At 39.8% G+C, this 19,946-nt stretch overlaps 1 protein-coding gene and 1 pseudogene across 1 annotated transcript in view; both read left to right on the plus strand.

The window, feature by feature from the left end:
- The first annotated feature begins 1,817 nt into the window (after positions 1-1,817).
- LOC149131138 (neuronal acetylcholine receptor subunit alpha-6-like) overlaps positions 1,818-19,946 on the plus strand; it is a 104,650-nt gene continuing 86,521 nt past the window's right edge. Inside the window, exons 1-2 of the mRNA XM_089341895.1 lie at positions 1,818-1,907; positions 7,569-7,597. The gene's annotated coding sequence lies outside the window, so the exon portion shown is untranslated. The remainder of the gene's footprint in view (positions 1,908-7,568; positions 7,598-19,946) is intronic.
- On the plus strand, positions 8,522-8,663 carry LOC128250733 (small nucleolar RNA U3; annotated as a pseudogene).

A 19,946-nucleotide genomic window follows, 5' to 3' on the forward strand; every position in this document is an offset into this window, starting at 1 on the left:
GCTCCAGCCTTTGAAATGTCATCCTCGCTGTATGTGGGCGAGCATTATCCTGATGGAAGAACACCTTTCGTCTTGAAACCAAAAATGTTCGTTTTCCGATGGCACGCACGTGTCGATGAATGACCAAATCCAAGCTTCTCTGCGAGTTTCTCAACAGTTACGATGGAATTTTATTCCACTAGGGTTTGCAGGACGTCCTCGTCGAGCTCTACAGATCTTTCAGGACGAGGCTCGTCTTCTAGGCTGTAATTTCCGGTTCGGAATTCCTGGAACCACCGCTGGCTTACGCTTATTGTCCGATCCCCATATACGGCATTAATATTCCTCGCACTTTCCGTTGCATTGTTGCCTTTATTGAACTCATAAAGAAAAATATGCCGAATATGCTCCTTTGTCACTTCCATTGTAGCTTTGAAAAAATAACTGTTAAAATCGAACTCCACTCTTCAAAACTTGCACTAAGAAATCCAAGGTAAAATTACTACCTGCTTTTATAATAAATTCATGCAGGTAGTTTATCCTGTCCCCCTTCGACTTTTAGTTTGTTTGTGCAATTGAAAAAACAGCTTTATTTATGGGCTGACCATATATATATATATATATATATATAATTAGTACACTCACCTCTATGGGATTGAAAATCATCATCGAGATCGATCTCACCACTGTGGACTTCTTAGCCGTCACGCTCGACTTGGGCTCCGGTACATTGCAAGCCAAATGAGAGGCTAACGTATATCAACACAGCCTCTTGTCACCCACCCATCATGTTAAAAAACCTGGTGAAGGGTGTCAGTAAGAGGATCACGAACCTTTCCTGCAGCCAAGAGATTTTTTGATGCAGCAGACCCCTGCTATAGCGAGGCCCTAGCTGCTAGCGGATTTGGGGACTGCATCTCCTACATTCCAAACATCCGGAGAAGGAAGCGCTTCAGAAATATCAGTTGGTTTCACCCTCCACCACACACACACACACACACACACACACACACACACACACACACACACACACACACACACACACACACACACACATGCACACACAGACGCCTGATGTGTAAAATCCTCTTGTACTTACACAGTCAATAGCGTGTGTCCACACAAGCGTACGTACATACATGTATGCATACATACATACATACATACATACATACATACATACATCTTCATATGAATACATGCTTCTATAGCTACATATATATTTTATATATTCCCAAGCATGCATCTGTGCATACATACATTGGTCGATAGATATTTACGAGTGTAGGACAAAGCCCCCTAGGACAAAACTCCCTCGGACAAAACCCCCATAGTCAAAGTGTGAAAGTGGACAAAACCCCCTCAGTTATATTTTTCGGTTAATTTTTCGTCTCCCCCCAACCTTTTACTTGTATCAGTAATTAGATTGTGGCCATGGTGGGGTACCACCTTGAAGAATTTTTCGTGGAACGTATCGACTCCAGAATTTTTCTTTTTCTTGTTTCAATCATTAGACTGCCCCATGCTTGGGCACCACCTTGAAGAATTTTTAGACGACTGTATAGAACCCAGAAGATCTTTCTGGGTTTTGTCACTGTTTACAATTTTGTTCCAATTGTTTTCAAAATTAGTATATGGATTAAATTTTTATGAAAATGAAATTCATATTTTTCTATAAATCCATAATTAAAAAGTTATTAGCCTTTAAAATTTGCAAAATTTGGGTATTTTAGTCAATCAGAAGTATTTTACACATCACCGTGGCGAAGAACTCTGTTTGCATAGTAACCAAAGCAAAGAAGCACCACGTGTTCCATAGCTGATTGCAAAGAACTCTGTTTCCATAGGAAACAAACGCCGGTGTGGGATACACCATTCCATGGTTGATTCTTATCTTTGTGAATTTATGTGGAGGAGATACAAGAAAGGTAATTTATTTTATAAAATCCTAGTGTGTATTGCAAACTTTCGTTCTTGAATTTTTTAAAACTAATAAATGTGTTTTAAAACAATGTTTTAACTGTTATTTCTAGCAACTTCTGTTGGTTTGTTCGCAGCTTTTAAATATTTAATTTGCACAAAGATCCACCCCAGAATTTTTTTAAAGCCTGGCCTTTGTGATAGATTTCATTGTTTTTCCTTCGTACTTGTTAAATCATTAGACTGCGGCCATGCTGGGGCACCGCATTGAAGAATATTTAGCCAACTCAAGAATTTTTTTAGGTGGTTTTCAACCAACGCATGAAGTTAAGCCTGGAAGGTCTCTCCGAATGCTAGAAATAACAGCCAAATTACTTGAATTTGTTTTTATAATTTCACGTAAACAAAAACGGAAATCGCGATTGTAAAAAAAAAACTTTTATTTTCCAAAATTCATATTTTTAAGTAAACAAGATTATATACAATCAAAAATAAATAAGTAGAATAGAATAACAGAACACAAGACTCTTTACTAGTCAATGTACATATTGTCTGAATTCTATCAAAAGAGAAAGCATTTACTTCAAGAAATGTGTAGAAAGATACAAACGATAAGAAGTGCATTTGAATGACTAGAATTGGCACCATAATTCTGTAAGACCTTCAACAGTCGGAGAAAGTTCAAAAGGTCAACTTATTCTCAACAAAAGGTCAACTTAATCTGTAAGTGTTGAGAGAAAAAAAACAAAAGACTTTAAATATATATTTTAAAATGCTGATTTTTCAAGGTGGTGCCCCAGCATGGCCACAGGCCGATGAGTGAAACAATTAAAATAAATTTTAGAAAATAAAAGGTGGAAAAATAACCAAAAAGTATAACCGAGGGGGTTTCGTTCGCTTTCGCACTTTAACTAAGGGGTTTTTATCCCAGGGGGTATTGTCCTGAGGCAGATGGGGGTCCTAGTAGGTGTTTTTAAGTATTTCAGTCATCGTTTTAATTTTACACTTCCCCATTCTCCTCTCTTTCGCCGGATTCCTATTTTGGGAACACCACCGCCTCTCTTATATATATATATATATATATATATATATATATATATATATATATATATATATATATAGTTAAAAAAAAAACAATAACAAAAAAACAACAAAGTGAGGACGTGATACGGATAGTGTTATTAGACGCTCGGAAAAGGAAAGAGAGAGTGTATGACGTTTCGGGCGTAGCCCTTCGTCGGAAAGATGGAAAGTTCGGAGAATGGAAAAACGGAGGAAGAGGAAAATGGTACCGATGCCCACGAGGTTACATTGTGAAAAGACCGGAAGAGGAGGTGGTGGGGGAAAAGTTCTTTCTAAGACAGGAGAGTGAAAAAGGGAGATGAATATCTGTGCGTGCGCGCGAGTCTGCGAGTGTGTGTGTGATAACAGAACGTGTGTGTGCGTATGTATGTGTGTATATATATATATATATATATATATATATATATTGCTGTTGTTGGCACTCCGTTGCTTACGACGTCGAGGGTTCCAGTTGATCTGATCAACGGAACAGCCTGCTCATGAAATTAACGTGCAAGTGGCTGAGCACTCCACAGACACGTGTACCCTTAACGTAGTTCTCGGGGATATTCATCGTGACACAGTGTGACAAGGCTGACTCTTTGAATATTACAGGCACAACAGAAACAGGAAGTAAGAGTGAGAGAAAGTTGTGGTGAAAGAGTAGAGCAGGGTTCGCCACCATCCCCTGCCGGAGCCTCGTGGAGCTTTTAGGTGTTTTCGCTCAATAAACACTCACAACGTCCGGTCTGGGAATCGAAACCGCGATCCTATTACCACGAGTCCGCCGCCCTAACCACTGGGCCATTGTTCCTCCACACACACACACACACACACACACACACACACACACACACACACACACACACCTCTGAGCGAGGTATAAACAATAGCCACACGACATCGTGAAGTATATTTGCCACCTAAATGTGGCTAACCTTTAAGGGTGGATGTTACCGTAGCTTGTAGCCCCAGGAAGTCATGTCCTCCAGCTGGCTGTTGACACACTATCTATGCCCTATATATATAGTTCAAATTCCGCCGAGGTCGACTTTGCCTTTCATACTTTCGGGGTCGATAAATTAAGTACCAGTTGAGTACTGGGGTCGATGTAATCGATTACCCACCTGCCAGAAAATTTCGGGCCTTGTGCCTAGAGTAGAAAGGATCACACACACACACACACACACACACACACACACGTATATATATGTATGTATGTATGTATGTATGTATCTATGTATATATATATATACGACGGACTTCCTTTAGTTTCCGTCTACCAAATTTACTCTCATGGCTTTGGTCGACCAGGAGCTGTAGTGGGACCGATCGCGGAACCAAGTGGTAAGAAAGCGAGCTTCTTACCACATAGCCATGGGGAGAGAGGCGGGGGTGTCCCCAAAATAGGAATCTGGCGAAAGAGAGGAGAAAGAGGAAGTGTAAAATTAAAACGATGACTGAAATACTTAAATGTAAAAAAATTGAAGTGATTGTGTAGGGAGGAGGTAGGGAGGGTGGGGGATAAAGAGGAAGTAAATTAATTTAAAGTGGAGGAAGAAAAGAGAGAAAGAAGGTGAGAAAGTGATAGAGAGGCGGGAGACGAGGAGGGAGAGGAAAGAAAGTGTGTGTGTGTGAACTTTAAACAGAAGTTATATTGTGAGTAACATACAATGAGGCGCAGGGGTGGCTGTTTGGTAAGAAGCTTGCTTGCCAACAACGCAGTTCCGGGTTCAGTCCCACTGCGTGGCACCTTAGGCGAGTGTCTTCTGCTATAGCCGACAAAGCCTTGCGAGTGGATTTGGTAGACGGAAACTGAAAGAAACCCGTCGTATATATATATATATATATATACTCTTTTACTTGTTTCAGTCATTTGACTGTGGCCATGCTGTAGCACCGCCTTTAGTCGAGCAAATCAACCCCAGGACTTATTCTTTGGATGCCTAGTACTTATTCTATCGGTCTCTTTCGCAGAACCGCTAAGTTACGGGTACGTAAACACACCAGCATCGGTTGTCAAGCGATGTTGGGGTGACACAGACACACATACATATACAAATAGATACATATATACGACGGGCTTCTTTCAGTTTCCGTCTACCAAATCCAATCACAAGGCTTTGGTCGGCCCTAAAGCTCCACGAGGCTTCTGCTGTACTCCTTCACCACAACTTTCCCTCACTCTTTCTCTTGTACCTGTATTTCAAAGGGCCAGCCTTATCACATTCTGTGACACGCTGAATCTCACCGAAGAACTACGTTAAAGGTACACGTGTCTGTGGAGTGCTCAGCCACTTGCACGTTAATTTCACGAGCCGGCTGTTCCGTTGACCGGATCAACTGGAACCCTCGGCGTCGTAACCGACGGAAGGCCACCACACACACACACACACAGAGTTGTTTAAGAATCCATAAATCAGGAAAAACTGGCACTAGTATATTTGTCAATAGAGTCGGTGTACCAGTCATAGGAATTGTGCAATATGTAACTCTAACAATGTAATCGAACGAGTATTTTTTTTTTGTGTGTGACCGTAGCTTGCGCAGTGAATAAATTTTACATTTCTATCGCCGTTGGCTTATGGCGAGGTTTTACCAGAGTACAACGCTTATTTGAATCTAGATGGAGTCGGCCATTTGAGAGTTGAATCTTTGAACCAAGAACTCAGTGAGCAACGTCACATGCAAAAACACAGATGAGGGACACTTAACAGCGGATGATTAACGTATTTGATCACTTATATGACTCAAGGAATCGCTAGATGCGTCCGAATTTCGGCGTACGAATGCAACAACAACGACAAAGATGTTTGGCCTAGTAAAACATGTAATATTGGGCTATAATGGGAATATTTAGTAATCACACGATGTCGCTATTCGTTAGAATAATACCCACGCGATCAATATAATTTGATCAATCACGACTTCATGTGGAATAGGCTCCAGCGACAATTTCAGCTTTTGATGGGCTCCTTTCTGAGCCCGTCAATCAGAATAAAAGCTGCACACAGCGACTACCAGACAGAGCTTTGGGATGTAGCGGAGAGACGAACGGTGAACAGACGCGAGCAGCCGCTGAACCGTAGCGGAGAGACGAACGGTGAACAGACGCGAGCAGCCGCTGAACCGTAGCGGAGAGACGAACGGTGAACAGACGCGAGCAGCCGCTGAGCCGTAGCGGAGAGACGAACGGTGAACAGACGCGAGCAGCCGCTGAACCGTAGCGGAGAGACGAACGGTGAACAGACGCGAGCAGCCGCTGAGCCGTAGCGGAGAGACGAACGGTGAACAGACGCGAGCAGCCGCTGAGCCGTAGCGGAGAGACGAACGGTGAACAGACGCGAGCAGCCGCTGAACCGTAGCGGAGAGACGAACGGTGAACAGACGCGAGCAGCCGCTGAGCCGTAGCGGAGAGACGAACAGTGAACAGACGCGAGCAGCCGCTGAGCCGTAGCGGAGAGACGAACGGTGAACAGACGCGAGCAGCCGCTGAGCCGTAGCGGAGAGACGAACGGTGAACAGACGCGAGCAGCCGCTGAACCGAGCTGACATCAACATAATGATCTCTCGACGACTGTAACACAATGACTTTTTGAATATTATTAAAATTACACCAAGAACAATAATATCCAAACTCTTTCAACATTTGTCGTCCGTGGTAACAGAATTTGCTTTTTGCAAAGCCCAAAGAAAAGAGTAAAAGTTTGTTTACTGAAAGTTGCAACAGATTTCGTCGCCTTCTTCTATGTATTCTTTTCTACTCTGGACACAAGGCCCGAAATTTTTGGGGAGGGGGGGCCAGTCGATTAGATCGATCCCGGTACGCAACTGGTACTTAATTTATCGACTCCGAAAGGATGGAAGGCAAAGTCGACCTCGGTGGAATTTGAACTCAGAACATAAAGACAGACGAAATACCACTAAGCATTTCGCCCGGCATGCTAACGTTTCTTATTTCTTTATTACCCAAAGATTCAAATGCATAATGGAAAAAATTTAGTTATACTACTGTAAATTGGTTCGTTGGAATCGAGATTAATAAACTAATAACAAGGGACATAACTTCTTAAATATTTTTATTTCAAGGGAGGCTACTTTCATTTGTACCACGGTGTCAAAATTTCCGTCGTTCGACAAAAATCTGATGCAAATTTTATTATTTCGATTCTAATCAAATCTTTATACTCCCTTCTTCGTTTTTATTCGTATTATTTCTCAAATCAATCAACTACAAATGGAATCCAAGAATGGATCAACCAGTAGCAGACTTCACACTCACGGACAAAGTAATCCATGGTAACTACCACAATAAAGTTTGTCGTAACAGAACATCCACGTTTAAGCGGGGATAAATATTACCTCGCGGTCTTAATGCTGCCACAGTCACCAATATATGTAATCCATTGTAATCATATATTACACAATATATGTAATCCATTGCATATCTTCATTTCACTTTGCTGTCTTTCTTAAAATCAGAACCAAAGTGGAATCGATAAAAAAATTGTCTTTAGTTCCATATGGAATTCTAAGCCTTTTCTTATATTTTCTGCTGGTTCCATTTCCATGCCTAGCATTACTCTTTTTTTTTTTACTTGTTTCAGTAATTTGACTGCGGCCATGCTGGAGCACGGTGAGATTTCTACCAGTTTTTGATATTTTACAGTTGTATACGGTTATATTCTTTGAAAACTTATTGATCGATGCATTGTGGATGGAAGTTGGAAAATGGAAACGGTGCGAAAGCCCATCTTGTGTTTGTGCATATGAATATGTGTGTGTATGTGCATGCTCGCGCGCGTGTATATGCACATGTAAGTACAAAGTACATATGTATATGTATGTATATGTCTCATGGCCTAGGCGCGTGAGTTAGTGGTTTAGGTGCTGCGTTTACGGTCGCTTTTCACAGGTTCGATTCTCGGAGCGAGTGGTGCATTGTGTTCTTGAGCAAAACACTTCATTTCTCGTTGCTCTGCGACCACTTCGATATCTGACGGGTGGCAAACTTGTGCACCTGTACAGGTAATATCGATTTGATGGAGGGAGTGAGCTAATGTACAGAACATACATTTTATCACTATAAACAAATCGTTTGTGCAAGTCGTTCAGCAAAAAACTGAACAGTCATACGATGTCCTCGACGAGAGGCCATCATGTGTGTGTGTGTGTGTATGTTCTTCTCTTTCTCTTTTTAATTTTGAGTAAATTTTGACCTGTCACTTGCTAGCAAGCTTGTGAAGGAAACCATCTTGTTTTGTTCATCATCTTTTAAATCTTTAAAAATGGTTTTCTGATATTTTTAGTCCCAGATATCGTAACCACTTGTAGCGTATGAATTAAGACTTTGTCTTCTTCCTTCAAGACCCCAAGTTCAGTCAGACTTGCTCCAGACTGGTCGATACACATCCTGTTGTTCAAATAATAATGAAACTGAAAGTGTATATTGGGTACTGAATTTTCAAACTCCTTATCAATGGTCCACAAATGTCCTCTTTCTCTTGTCTTCTTCTAACCACATTTATGTCTAGAGGGTAGTTGGTTTCCACAGCAGAACATGTGAGATCGTATTGGGTCCTGAGCGTGAAGCAGGATTTTCTTAATCGTTCGTTACTCCGCCTTCAACGAATGTGAGAAATCCATTGAAGATCGTTCTTGAGAGGTTAATAACTTCTTAAGAGGGACTCAATACTTTCTGAGTCTTAAGATGAGGAGCTGGCAGAAACGTTAGCGCGCCAGACGAAATGCTTAGCTCTACTTCGTCTGCCGTTACGTTCTGAGATCAAATTCCGCCGAGGTCGACTTTGTCTTTCATCCTTTTGGGGTCGATTAAATAAGTACCAGTTACGCACTGGGGTCTTAATCCCTTGTTTGTCCCCTCTATGTTTAGCCCCTTGTGGGCAATAAAGAAATATATATATTTCAAGCATTGCAGTGTCGACTATTCTAATAATTTCGTCGAGACCATAACTGGTTGCCATACAAACTCAGAAGAAGGCATGTGGGCAAATGCTTAAGCCAAATCAAAAGGAATGAATGGACCCACAAATAGACAATTGACCTGAATTTATGTGGCCTGAGCGATTTGGAACAAATGCGTTTTATCATTTTTGGCATTACACTGCCCTGCATATGTATAAATTGTAGATCGTATATTTGATATTGTCGTTTCATTTTCGATTTTTAATGTATTGTTTAAGTGTGGAGATTTCATTAAAGCAAGTATGTTCATTTCTGTGTTCATTTGGCAAAACTGTAGAAATTGTTGTTTTGATATTGTTGTTAAAATCCCCGTACTTTTCCACATAGATTGAAAAAAAAAAAAAAAAAAAAGTTTTGGGGCGGAGAGAGGTTGGGTGGGTGGTTGGTTGGTTTAAAAATTTACATTCTGGGGTCGACTCTGCCTTTCATTCATTCTGGGCCGATAATTTAAGTACTGAGGTCGATGTAATTGACTGGCTCCTTCCCCTAAAATTTCAGGCCTTGTGCCTATAGTAGAAAGGATCAGTTGTAGAAAGGATTATAATCATTGTTGTTGTTGTTGTTGTTGTTGCTGCTGCTGTTGTTGTTGTTATACCAGTAAATCGTATGTCAGATTTCTTTGAAAGGAACAACAGACTTCCTGTTCACTGCATTCTGCAGAAATGTCAAGCTGTCGCCAGCCATGAGCCTTCAGAAGGACATTTTAACGGTAACTCTGTGGAAATGAAATGCCTCTCGGTGCTTTTCGTTTCCAGAAAGAAAAAAAATGAAAGAAAGACAAAAGAGAAAGAAAAATAAAAGAAAAAGAACAAGCAAAAAACAACAACAGTAAAAAGCAAAACAAAACAAAAAAAAAACGCAAAACAAAACGAAAATCGAAACAAAACAAAGCATAGCCCCATTACTGTCTCGATCGCTCGTCGCCAAGACTTAACCGTCATCTCTTTGTCGTTCTCCCTCGTTGTTCATCCTCTTCCTCCTCTTCCTTCTTCCCACTCATCTTCCATCACCTCTTTCTCTTTGATCGTCTGCCGTATCATGGCAATGATGAGGATCAGCATCGTCGTCGTTGCCTTGGTCGAGGCGATCGTCATCGTCATCATTTTTCATCACCGTCATTGTCACCGCCGCCGCCATCACAAACGCCGCCGCCGCCACCGCCATCACAAACGCCGCCGTTATAAAACTATCTCAACATACCATACCAGCCATACCAACGACCCAACATACCTCCATCAACAGCTGCCCCACGGATATCACTATGGTTTCGACACCTGAAGCAGTACCATTCAATCCGGCGGTGTCAACAACGCTAAAATAAATGTTGCTTGGGAACAAACACACCTTAGATATCACTACATACATTCGATCTTAGGATTAAACACTAACATTATTAATTAAACTACGACAAAGAAACACATTTACCCTATGAACAAAAACGCTATCGGTAAATTAATTCAATAAGTAAACCTATAACTCACTCCTAAATTATTCAACTAAATAGCAACATAGCCTTTGAAGTTCATGCTGATAATATTCCCACCAGTCTTCCATAGTTATTGATATAAAAGTGAAAGCTTTTATAGATACTTGACCAAGGTGTCACGCAGTGGGACTAAACCTGGAACCATTTGTTTGGGAAGCAAGCTTCTTACCACACAGTCACGTCTGCGTCTATTTAATTACAAAAATACAACTATGTAGGAGATCTGAATAGCACTTTCTGATCTAAATGCTAAGTTGATAGCTCACCGTACTGTTGACATTTGACTGAGAAGTAAGCACTATTCATCTCTGCAGTGATATCGTTCTTGGACTGGATTTACAAAAACCACAGAGTGAAAAAATGATTTATCATTGCATATAGCTAGCAGTCTCTTGCCGGATCATTGCGAATCACAGACATGTGTTAAATGTAAGCATAACAGGACGGATATTGTTGTTTGAGCCGGACAAGAAAAAGTACACATCGTCATAGATTCAGCTGTCCTGTCGATTCGAATATCTCTTTGAAAATCTAAGAGAAAGAAGATAACTAGAGACAACTGCTTTGAAACCTCCAACTTCTATATCCGGATTAAATTTACATTTATACCAATAATAAAAGGCGCACTTGGTTTTGAAAGTAAATGTTAGATATTTCAGAAAAAGAAATCACGCAATTGGTTCGCACATTGCAATACAACCTGTAAGCAAAACATAAAACAATGTAAGACTTTTCTCAGGCTTAAAATGTGACATTGTTTTCGTTATCTACATTCCAATGACGGAGCTTTTAGAAACTAGCTCCTTCTTCAAAGGAAGAATTTAAATAATCAAAAGCAGAAAAGAGCATGCACACGTGCGCACACGCAGAGATATATGTATGTAGGTGCATACATTCAAACGAGTGCAGCGTCAAAGTACTTTCTAGCAGAAACATCTGTAAGCTAATGAAGTTCATTACACAGCTTCTTATTCCCTTGTTAGTTATTTAATTCGTTATATATATATATATATGTATAAGGATAAGATCGATATTTGAATATCGATTTTATCAAGTGGCCAGCATGGCAATAAAAACCATCAAAGGTAACAGTTATTTAAAATTATAATTTTGGGTATATATATATATATATATATATATATATATATATATATCCAAGAAAGTTAGGGGTTGTGAATCCAACCCACTAAGGGATATGGAGTTATATAGATAGAATGAGGCATGTCACCGATAGACTGAAACAGCTGTCAATGTCCCATTTTCGGTCACTAGATATCCTTTTTAATTATTGATATGACATAATATGTCGCATGTGTTCGTATGTTGTTATTATTGTCCTCTTAGTTAAGAAATAAACAGGTAAATTGACACAAGACCACCAGGCCGTCCGGTTTCGGGCTATTGTTACCCATCTTCAGTGGTGGACACCTGTCCGCCAGAGATAGCAGTAGCTCGCTCCACACACATGTACACACATATTCGAAACCATGATCTCTCAACCGCGAGCCCACTGCTCTAACCACTTGGGTATGTGCCTCCACCCCCACACACTCTTTTCCTCTTTTACTCTTCTATTGGTTTCAGCCAGAGCCTGAGTACCGCCTTTCAGTGTTTTGGTTCTCATTTATTATTGCTTTTAGTGAAGAAGAAAAGTAGCCGTACTCCTCAGTACAGTGACTACCTTCATCTCTTATAGAGATTTTCTAACTAGCTATTATGCTTGTTGCAACATCAGTGACTGATTCTCACTTACACTTATTTTATATTTTGCGAGCTGGAGCGAACTACTGTTATCTCTAACGGACAGGTGTCCAGGACAGAGGATGTGCCAAAATAGTCCGAAACCGGCCGGTCTAGTGATCCTGCCAAGTCGCTAGAAGATGTTATAGGTTCGCTCACCTGATTGCAATATTATATCGGGGGCAGATTGCATCGATAACCAGCTGAAGGAGGTGTCCTTTTAGGGATGAAAAATGGTAGTAACGTCGATTCGTACGAAACAGTGGCGATAAACATTACTTCTTAGTATGGTGGCTATTTTCATCTCTTATACAGATTTTCTAAATAGCTAATTTACTTGTTATATGCTACACATATTCATATATATATATATATATATATATATATATATATATATATATATATATATATATATATATATATATATATATATATATTCACATATATGTGTTATGTTTGTGTATGTATATATATATATATATATATATATATATATATATATATATATATATATATACATGAATGTATGGATATATGCTCAGGAACAGAGAGCGAGAGATAGATAGATAGAGAGAGAGGGAGAGAGAAAGAAAGAAAGAAGGAAAGAAAGAAAGAGAGAGACCCAGCAATTCAGACAGACCGAATACAATAATATCAACAACAATAACAAAATCAACGACGCATATAGAAATATGTTGCTGGTCTCAAATTTGGAATTTGGTCTCATTTCAGAAAATATCGATAATAACACCAATTAACACACTTTATTTGCGTCTGCATCCCCTTCCCCACCCCCAATTTCTAACTCACCCAAGTCGCACTTCCAACATCGTCTATATATATGTATTTAATATATATATATATATATATATATATATATATATATATATATATATATATATATATATGCATACATATATGTATGCATACATATATATATATATACATACAAATATATATATATATATTTATATACATACATTCAAACATCCATATAGACATATATATATGAAAAGACATGCAAACGTATTTGGATACATATATTCATACGTACATGCATATATATATATATATATATATATATATATATATATATATATATATAAATACTACATATATGGGAAATTCTGTCTGTGGGTGTATTTGTGGAGTTGTTAGCTAACTCCTCTTACATCGTTTTATCGATTTTGATGAAACTTGACACGTGAGTAGAACTCATGCCTGGAAACCTCATGGCATACTCAGATTGTCGAAAAAAATCGATAATAGGGCCCCTGGAAGGGATCCTTATATACATATCTAATACATTTAATTTTAAAAGCTAAGGGAAATAAACCATTCACCCCTGGAAAGGATCCTTATATATAGCCAAGAGAAATAACCTATTCATTTCCTAAATTATTTGGTATAAATCAAATTGAGCATACTTATTTCTTAGTATTTGAACTGTTACAGTTATTTTCGCAATTTATCCCGTATAACCCTTAAACAAGTAAATAGTATTTTCCTAAACAATAGATCCACTTATTTCGGTTCGTGATTTATTCACGAATGTACCAACACTAGGGTAATATTCTCTGGAAACGCAAAAAGTCCTTTTCAGAGTTATTTATTTTGAATTGTTATCTCATATCTGATTAGCCTGTTATTACGTAACATGCTACACGATTTTAGTATACATGCCTTATTAGCATTTCCTCCTAAATTTTATATACTCCGGGAATGCATTAAAGCCCTTTCCATGGCTACTTTATTTGAGTTCTTACTATCAGGTAACTAATTTCATGTTATTTCATAACTGACTTCACAATTTGGGTATTCATAACTTATTGGGAATTCCTAAAAACAAGATCCTGTGTAAGACAGTTCGGTATTCTCTGTAAATGCACAAAAACCGGTTTAAGGGCTACATACTTTGTATTGTTGTCATTGGATTAGTAAAACAATTATGAGAACGGAACCAAGGGATAAGCTCCGCTTCCGGGAATTACATCGACCCCAGTGCGTAACTGGTACTTATTGAATCGACCCCGAAAGGATGAAAGGCAAAGCCATACAGCTAAGTTCAGTTTTTGATACAACACCACCACCACGAAAACCACCACGAAAACCACCACTACTATTTCCGCCGCCTCCACCGCCTCCACCGCCGCCGCCGCCGCCGCCGCCGCCTCCACCGCCGCCGCCGCCTCCACCGCCACCGCCGCCTCCACCACCGACGCCACCTCCACCGCCGCCGCCTCCACAACCGCCGCCTCCACCGCCGCCTCCACCGCCGCCTCCACCGCCGCCGCCGCCTCCACCACCGCCGCCGCCTCCACCGCCGCCTCCACCACCGCCGCCTCCACCACCGCCGCCTCCACCACCGCCGCCTCCACCGCCTCCACCGCTTCCACCGCCGCTGCTTCCACCACCGCCGCCTCCACCACCTCCACCGCCACCGCCGCCGCCGCCTCCACCGCCACCGCCGCCTCCACAGCCGCCGCCGCCTCCACCGCCGCCTCCACCGCCGCCTCCACCGCCTCCTCCACCGCCGCCTCCACCGCCGCCTCCACCGCCGCCTCCACCGCCGCCTCCACCGCCGCCTCCACCGCCGCCTCCACCGCGGCCGCCGCCTCCACCGCGGCCGCCGCCTCCACCACCGCCGCCTCCACTACCGCCGCCGCCTCCACCACCGCCGCTGCCTCCACCGCCGCCGCCTCCACCGCCTCCACCGCTTCCATCGCCGCCGCCACCACCACCGCTGCCACCACCGCCGCCACCACCGCCACCACCGCCGCCGCCGCCACCGCCACCACCGCCGTCACCCCCCCACCATTATAATTATAATTATTATTGTTATTATTGTTTCTCATCATTTGATATTGTCATTCATATCTTGGGCCCTTGTGGCAAAAAAATAAGTCATCATCATTATTATTACTACTATTATTATTATTGTTATTATTACATTGCTTCTGAGTCCCGCGAGTGAAATTTTGGGGAGCGAACAAGGACACGTCCTCCTTCAGTAGGCAAACGAAACATTTGGTTATTTTCATAACTGTTCACAATTTACAATGATTATTGTTCTGTATCATGACTGTTGTAACAATAAGAGCAACAACAGCATAATAATAATAATAATAATAATAATAATAATAATAATAATAATAATAATAATAATAACGATGATGATTATAATAGTAATAAATAATAATGGCATATTGACTGCAAATGTCAAGGAACGCCATTTTAACTTACAATATTTGAGGCCTAAAACACCCGTTTCACGTTATGACTGCGATAGTTTATAAATGTATTTGTATCTGTGCATGTGTGTGCATGTATATGTATGTATGTATGCATGTATGCATGTGTAATATGTGTGTGCGTGCGTGTATGTATGTACGTGAGTGTGCGTGTGTGTCTCTGTGTATGCATATACATGTATTTATATATATATATATATATATATATATATATATATATATATATATATATATATATATACAATATATATCTAGCGGGTGAGAGAGAAAGAGAGAGAGAGAGAGATAGATAGAGAGAGAGAGAGAGAGATAGAGAGAGAGAGAGAGAGAGAGAGAGAGAGAGAGACAGGAGGGTGAATACACTTACATACATGCACACATGTGTATGTATACGTATAAAACTGTATACATGCATATATGCATTAGTATATGTGCATACACACACACATATTTGTCTATATCTATCTATCTATCTATCTATCTATCTATCTTTATATATACATATGCACACACACATACATTTATATATCTATATGTGTGTATGTTTGCATGTGTGTGTGTATGTGTGTAGTTTGATTATTATAAAGTTGTAAGAAAATTACTGTGCACTCTTGTAACGATCTATTACTACAGAAACTCTCAGGCTTTCTTTATCTTTTCTCCTGTCTCACTGTTCATGATCTCTTTCTCCATTTCTCTCTCTGACCGTATGCCACCACTACCACCACCACCAACAACAACAACCCAATGCAAAGTTGTCAGCCGAGGTTTTGCTTTAATGGCAAAGCCTTGAAATGAACTCATTGATGTTTCTGTAGAATATCTCAAAGACTACAGAAACATGTTAAAAAGAAAAAAGCGAAAGATGTGTTTTGATAAATGCACCTCCAGATATTATAGACCATGGGTCACCAAACTACGGCCCGTGACGTCAATTTGTCCGGCCCACCGTCGTATGCTGGAAAAAGAAAACATGCTTTTATACTGCTTCATACACTTCTTAGATTATACGTCCTATGTGTACTGAGTCAGTTACGTCACACGCTATGTATTTCACGCGCCATAATAATTACTACAGTGTGTGCCTCGGGTTAGTGAGTTAATAGTGATTACAATTAAAACGAGAATATCTGACGCCAAGGCTTAAGACTGCTTTTGTTTTTTATTCAACCATCGTTATGGCTACTAAGAAGAGAAAGGTTGATGATGAATGTCGCATTTTCAATAAAGAATGGAGAGAAAAGTACTTCGTTGAGGAAACACACGACTAGAAAGCTAGTTGCCTGATATGCAACGAAAGTGTTGCTGTTATGAAAGAGTACAATATTTGTCGTCACTACGAAGCAAAACATCTCTCAACACATTCTAAATATTCTGGAAAGTTGCGGTCCGAGAAATTTGAATCTATGAAACGTAGTTTGGAATCTGAAAGGAATTTCTTTACGAAAAAGTTTGTTGAAAATGAATGTATCAATCGTGTAAGTTACAAAATAGTGAATAAATTGGCAGAGCGAGGAAAACCATTTACTGACGGAAACTTTCTAAAAGAGTGCATGATGGAAGCAACAACTTGTATCCTGAAAAAGCTAACATGTTTGGCTGTAACAACCTTTCATCAAGTTCAATTGTGCGGAGAATAGAAGAACTTGGAGAGAATATACAGTTACAGATACAAGAGAAAGATAAGAAATTTCTGTGGTATTCTCTTGCAATGGATGAGTCTACTGATCTCTCTAGTATGTCACAACTTCTTGTGTTCATTCGTGGTGTTAATTGCAGCTTTGAGATTATAGAAAGAATGGCATTCGTTTGCAGTATACATGGAACAACAACTGGAGAAGATATTTTCATAGAGGTGCAGAAAACGTTGCAAAACTATAACCTTCAGTGGAATCAGCTTCGGTGTGTTACAGTCGATGGAGGAAAAAACATGGCAGGAGTGAGGAAGGGTTTGGTAGGGCGGATCCAGACCAAGCTGGAGGAGCTTTAACTTCCGAAAGCCCTTTTTATACACTGCATTATACATCAGCAAGCACTCTGTGGAAAACACTCAGATATTTCTTGCGTACTAAAACCGGTTACAACTGTGGTGAACATTATTCGGAATCATGGGCTTAATCATCGACAGTTCCAGGCTTTCCTTGAAGAAATGAATTCTAATTTCTGTGACTTGCCTTACTACACAGAAGAGTGATGGCTCAGTTGCGGTAAAGTTCTGTTTCGGTTTTATAAGTTCCGAAGAGAAATAGACCTTTTTCTCACCAAAAAGAATAGAGCTGATCCACAGCTGTCAGATCCATCATGGTTATCAAAGTTGTCATTTTTAGTTGACGTCACTTGTCATATGAATGAATTGAATTTAAAACTGCAAGGAAAGAATAACCTTGTCTGAGATCTCTTCAGAATTATTACAGCTTTTCGGAGAAAGCTATCATTGTTTGAAGCACAACTTGAAGGAGGAAACCTCTCTCATTTTCAGTGTAATCAAGAGTTTTGCACAGTAAATGTGGAACATGTTAACCTCGAGTTTCAGAAAAATATTAATCGGGACTTAAATAAGCATTTTTCTCAAAGATTTTCAGGTCTTGACAGAATTGAGAATGAAATTCTTTTGTTTGAGAATCCCTTTGGCTGTAATCTTGATAACATGCCAACTGAACTACAGCTGGAGCTTATTGACTTGCAAGCTAATACCTTGTTGAAAGAGAAGCACAGAGAAGTAGAACTCATTGAATTTTACCTGTTGATGAGTTTTCAAATTGAAAAAATCTGCCTCAGGTATGGCATCAGTTTTTGGAACAAACTTTTCCAAAAAAGAAGTGTGTGAAGTCAATACATGGAACGAGGGTCACTGATGAATACTGGAAAGCAATTCTTATGGTTGGCTGCAACAATCATAAAGCAAATGTTGATGATATTTTGGAAGCAAAACGCCAATTTCGCAAATTTCATTAACTTTTGTGCTGCTTACTTTTTATGCAATACGTGCGTACTATTTTAAAAAATTCTAACCTGGTAATATTTTGGTATTAATTTGACTCTAATAATAATAATAATAATAAATGATGATGTTGATGATGATGATGGTTTCAAATGTTGACACATGGCCAGCAAGTTCGGAAGAATCGACCCCAGTACTCAACTGGTACTTATATCATGAAAGAAGCCCGAAAGGATGGAAGGCAAAGGCGACCTCAGCGGAATTTGAACTCGGAACGTAAACCAATTCAAATTCCACTGAGGTCGACACAATTACATAACACACACACGCACATACACACATGTATGTACATATATATTCACATACATAGATTTACGCATACATAAGCATTCTAGCAGTAAGCATAACCAGTAAGTCTCATAATATCAAAGAAATATATTAGGAATCAAACTGGAATCTAAACTGCGGTTCTTTGGCATTTCCAGTTACCGTGTCATTGTGTTTATATTTCTTTGTTTCCCGACAGATATAATGCGGTGCTATGAATATTGCAGGCAATTATAACAACTAAATGCCCTATAGTACTAACACTGTAGGTCATACAATATGTGCATATGTATACACACAAACACACAGAAATATGTACATATATACGTATGAGTACATATGTGTGTATATATATATATATATATATATATATATATATATATATATATATATATATATATATTGTATATATATATCGTGGCACTCCGTCGGTTACGACGACGAGGGTTCCAGTTGATCCCATCAACGGAACAAGCTGCTCGTGAAATTAACGTGGAAGTGGCAGAGCACTCCACAGACACGTGTACTTTTAACGTAGTTAAAGGTACACGTAGTTCTCGGGGAGATTCAGCGTCACACAGAGTGTGACAAGGCTGGCCCTTTGAAATACAGGTACAACAGAAACAGGAAGAAAGAGTGAGGGAAGGCTGTGGTGAAAGAGTACAGCAGGGTTCGCCACCAGCCCCTGCCGGAGCCTCGTGGAGCTCAATAAACCGCGACCGTACGACCGCGAATCCGGTGCCCTAAACACTAGGCCATTGCGCCTCCACTGTATATATATATATATATATATATATATATATATATATATATATATATATATATATATATATATATATATGGGAGAATATACAAAAAATAACAACAGACGAGGACAGGTGGTGTAAATAACAAAAGTATATATTAGTATGACGCTCGGGAATACGGAAAGTCTTTGACGTTTCGAGCTACGCTCTTCAACAGAAAGAATACGGAGACAAGGAGAAAAACACGGAGAAAAAAAATTGAATAGTGTTCAGTCAACGGTCAATCATATATATATATATATATATATATATATATATAGTAAAAATAAATAAGTAGATGAGTGGAAATTAGGCCGGTGAGTGTGTTAAATTAATAAGGCATTAAAAGAGAATGACTCTCACCAGTCACAATAAAATATGCTTCAACACACGCACACATACGTACGAAGGTACGTATGTATGTATGCATGTATGTATGTATGTATGTATATATATATATATACATACAT

This window comes from Octopus bimaculoides, chromosome 25, assembly GCF_046866305.1.
Source record: "Octopus bimaculoides isolate indiv1 chromosome 25, ASM4686630v1, whole genome shotgun sequence".
Lineage (NCBI taxonomy): Eukaryota > Metazoa > Mollusca > Cephalopoda > Octopoda > Octopodidae > Octopus > Octopus bimaculoides.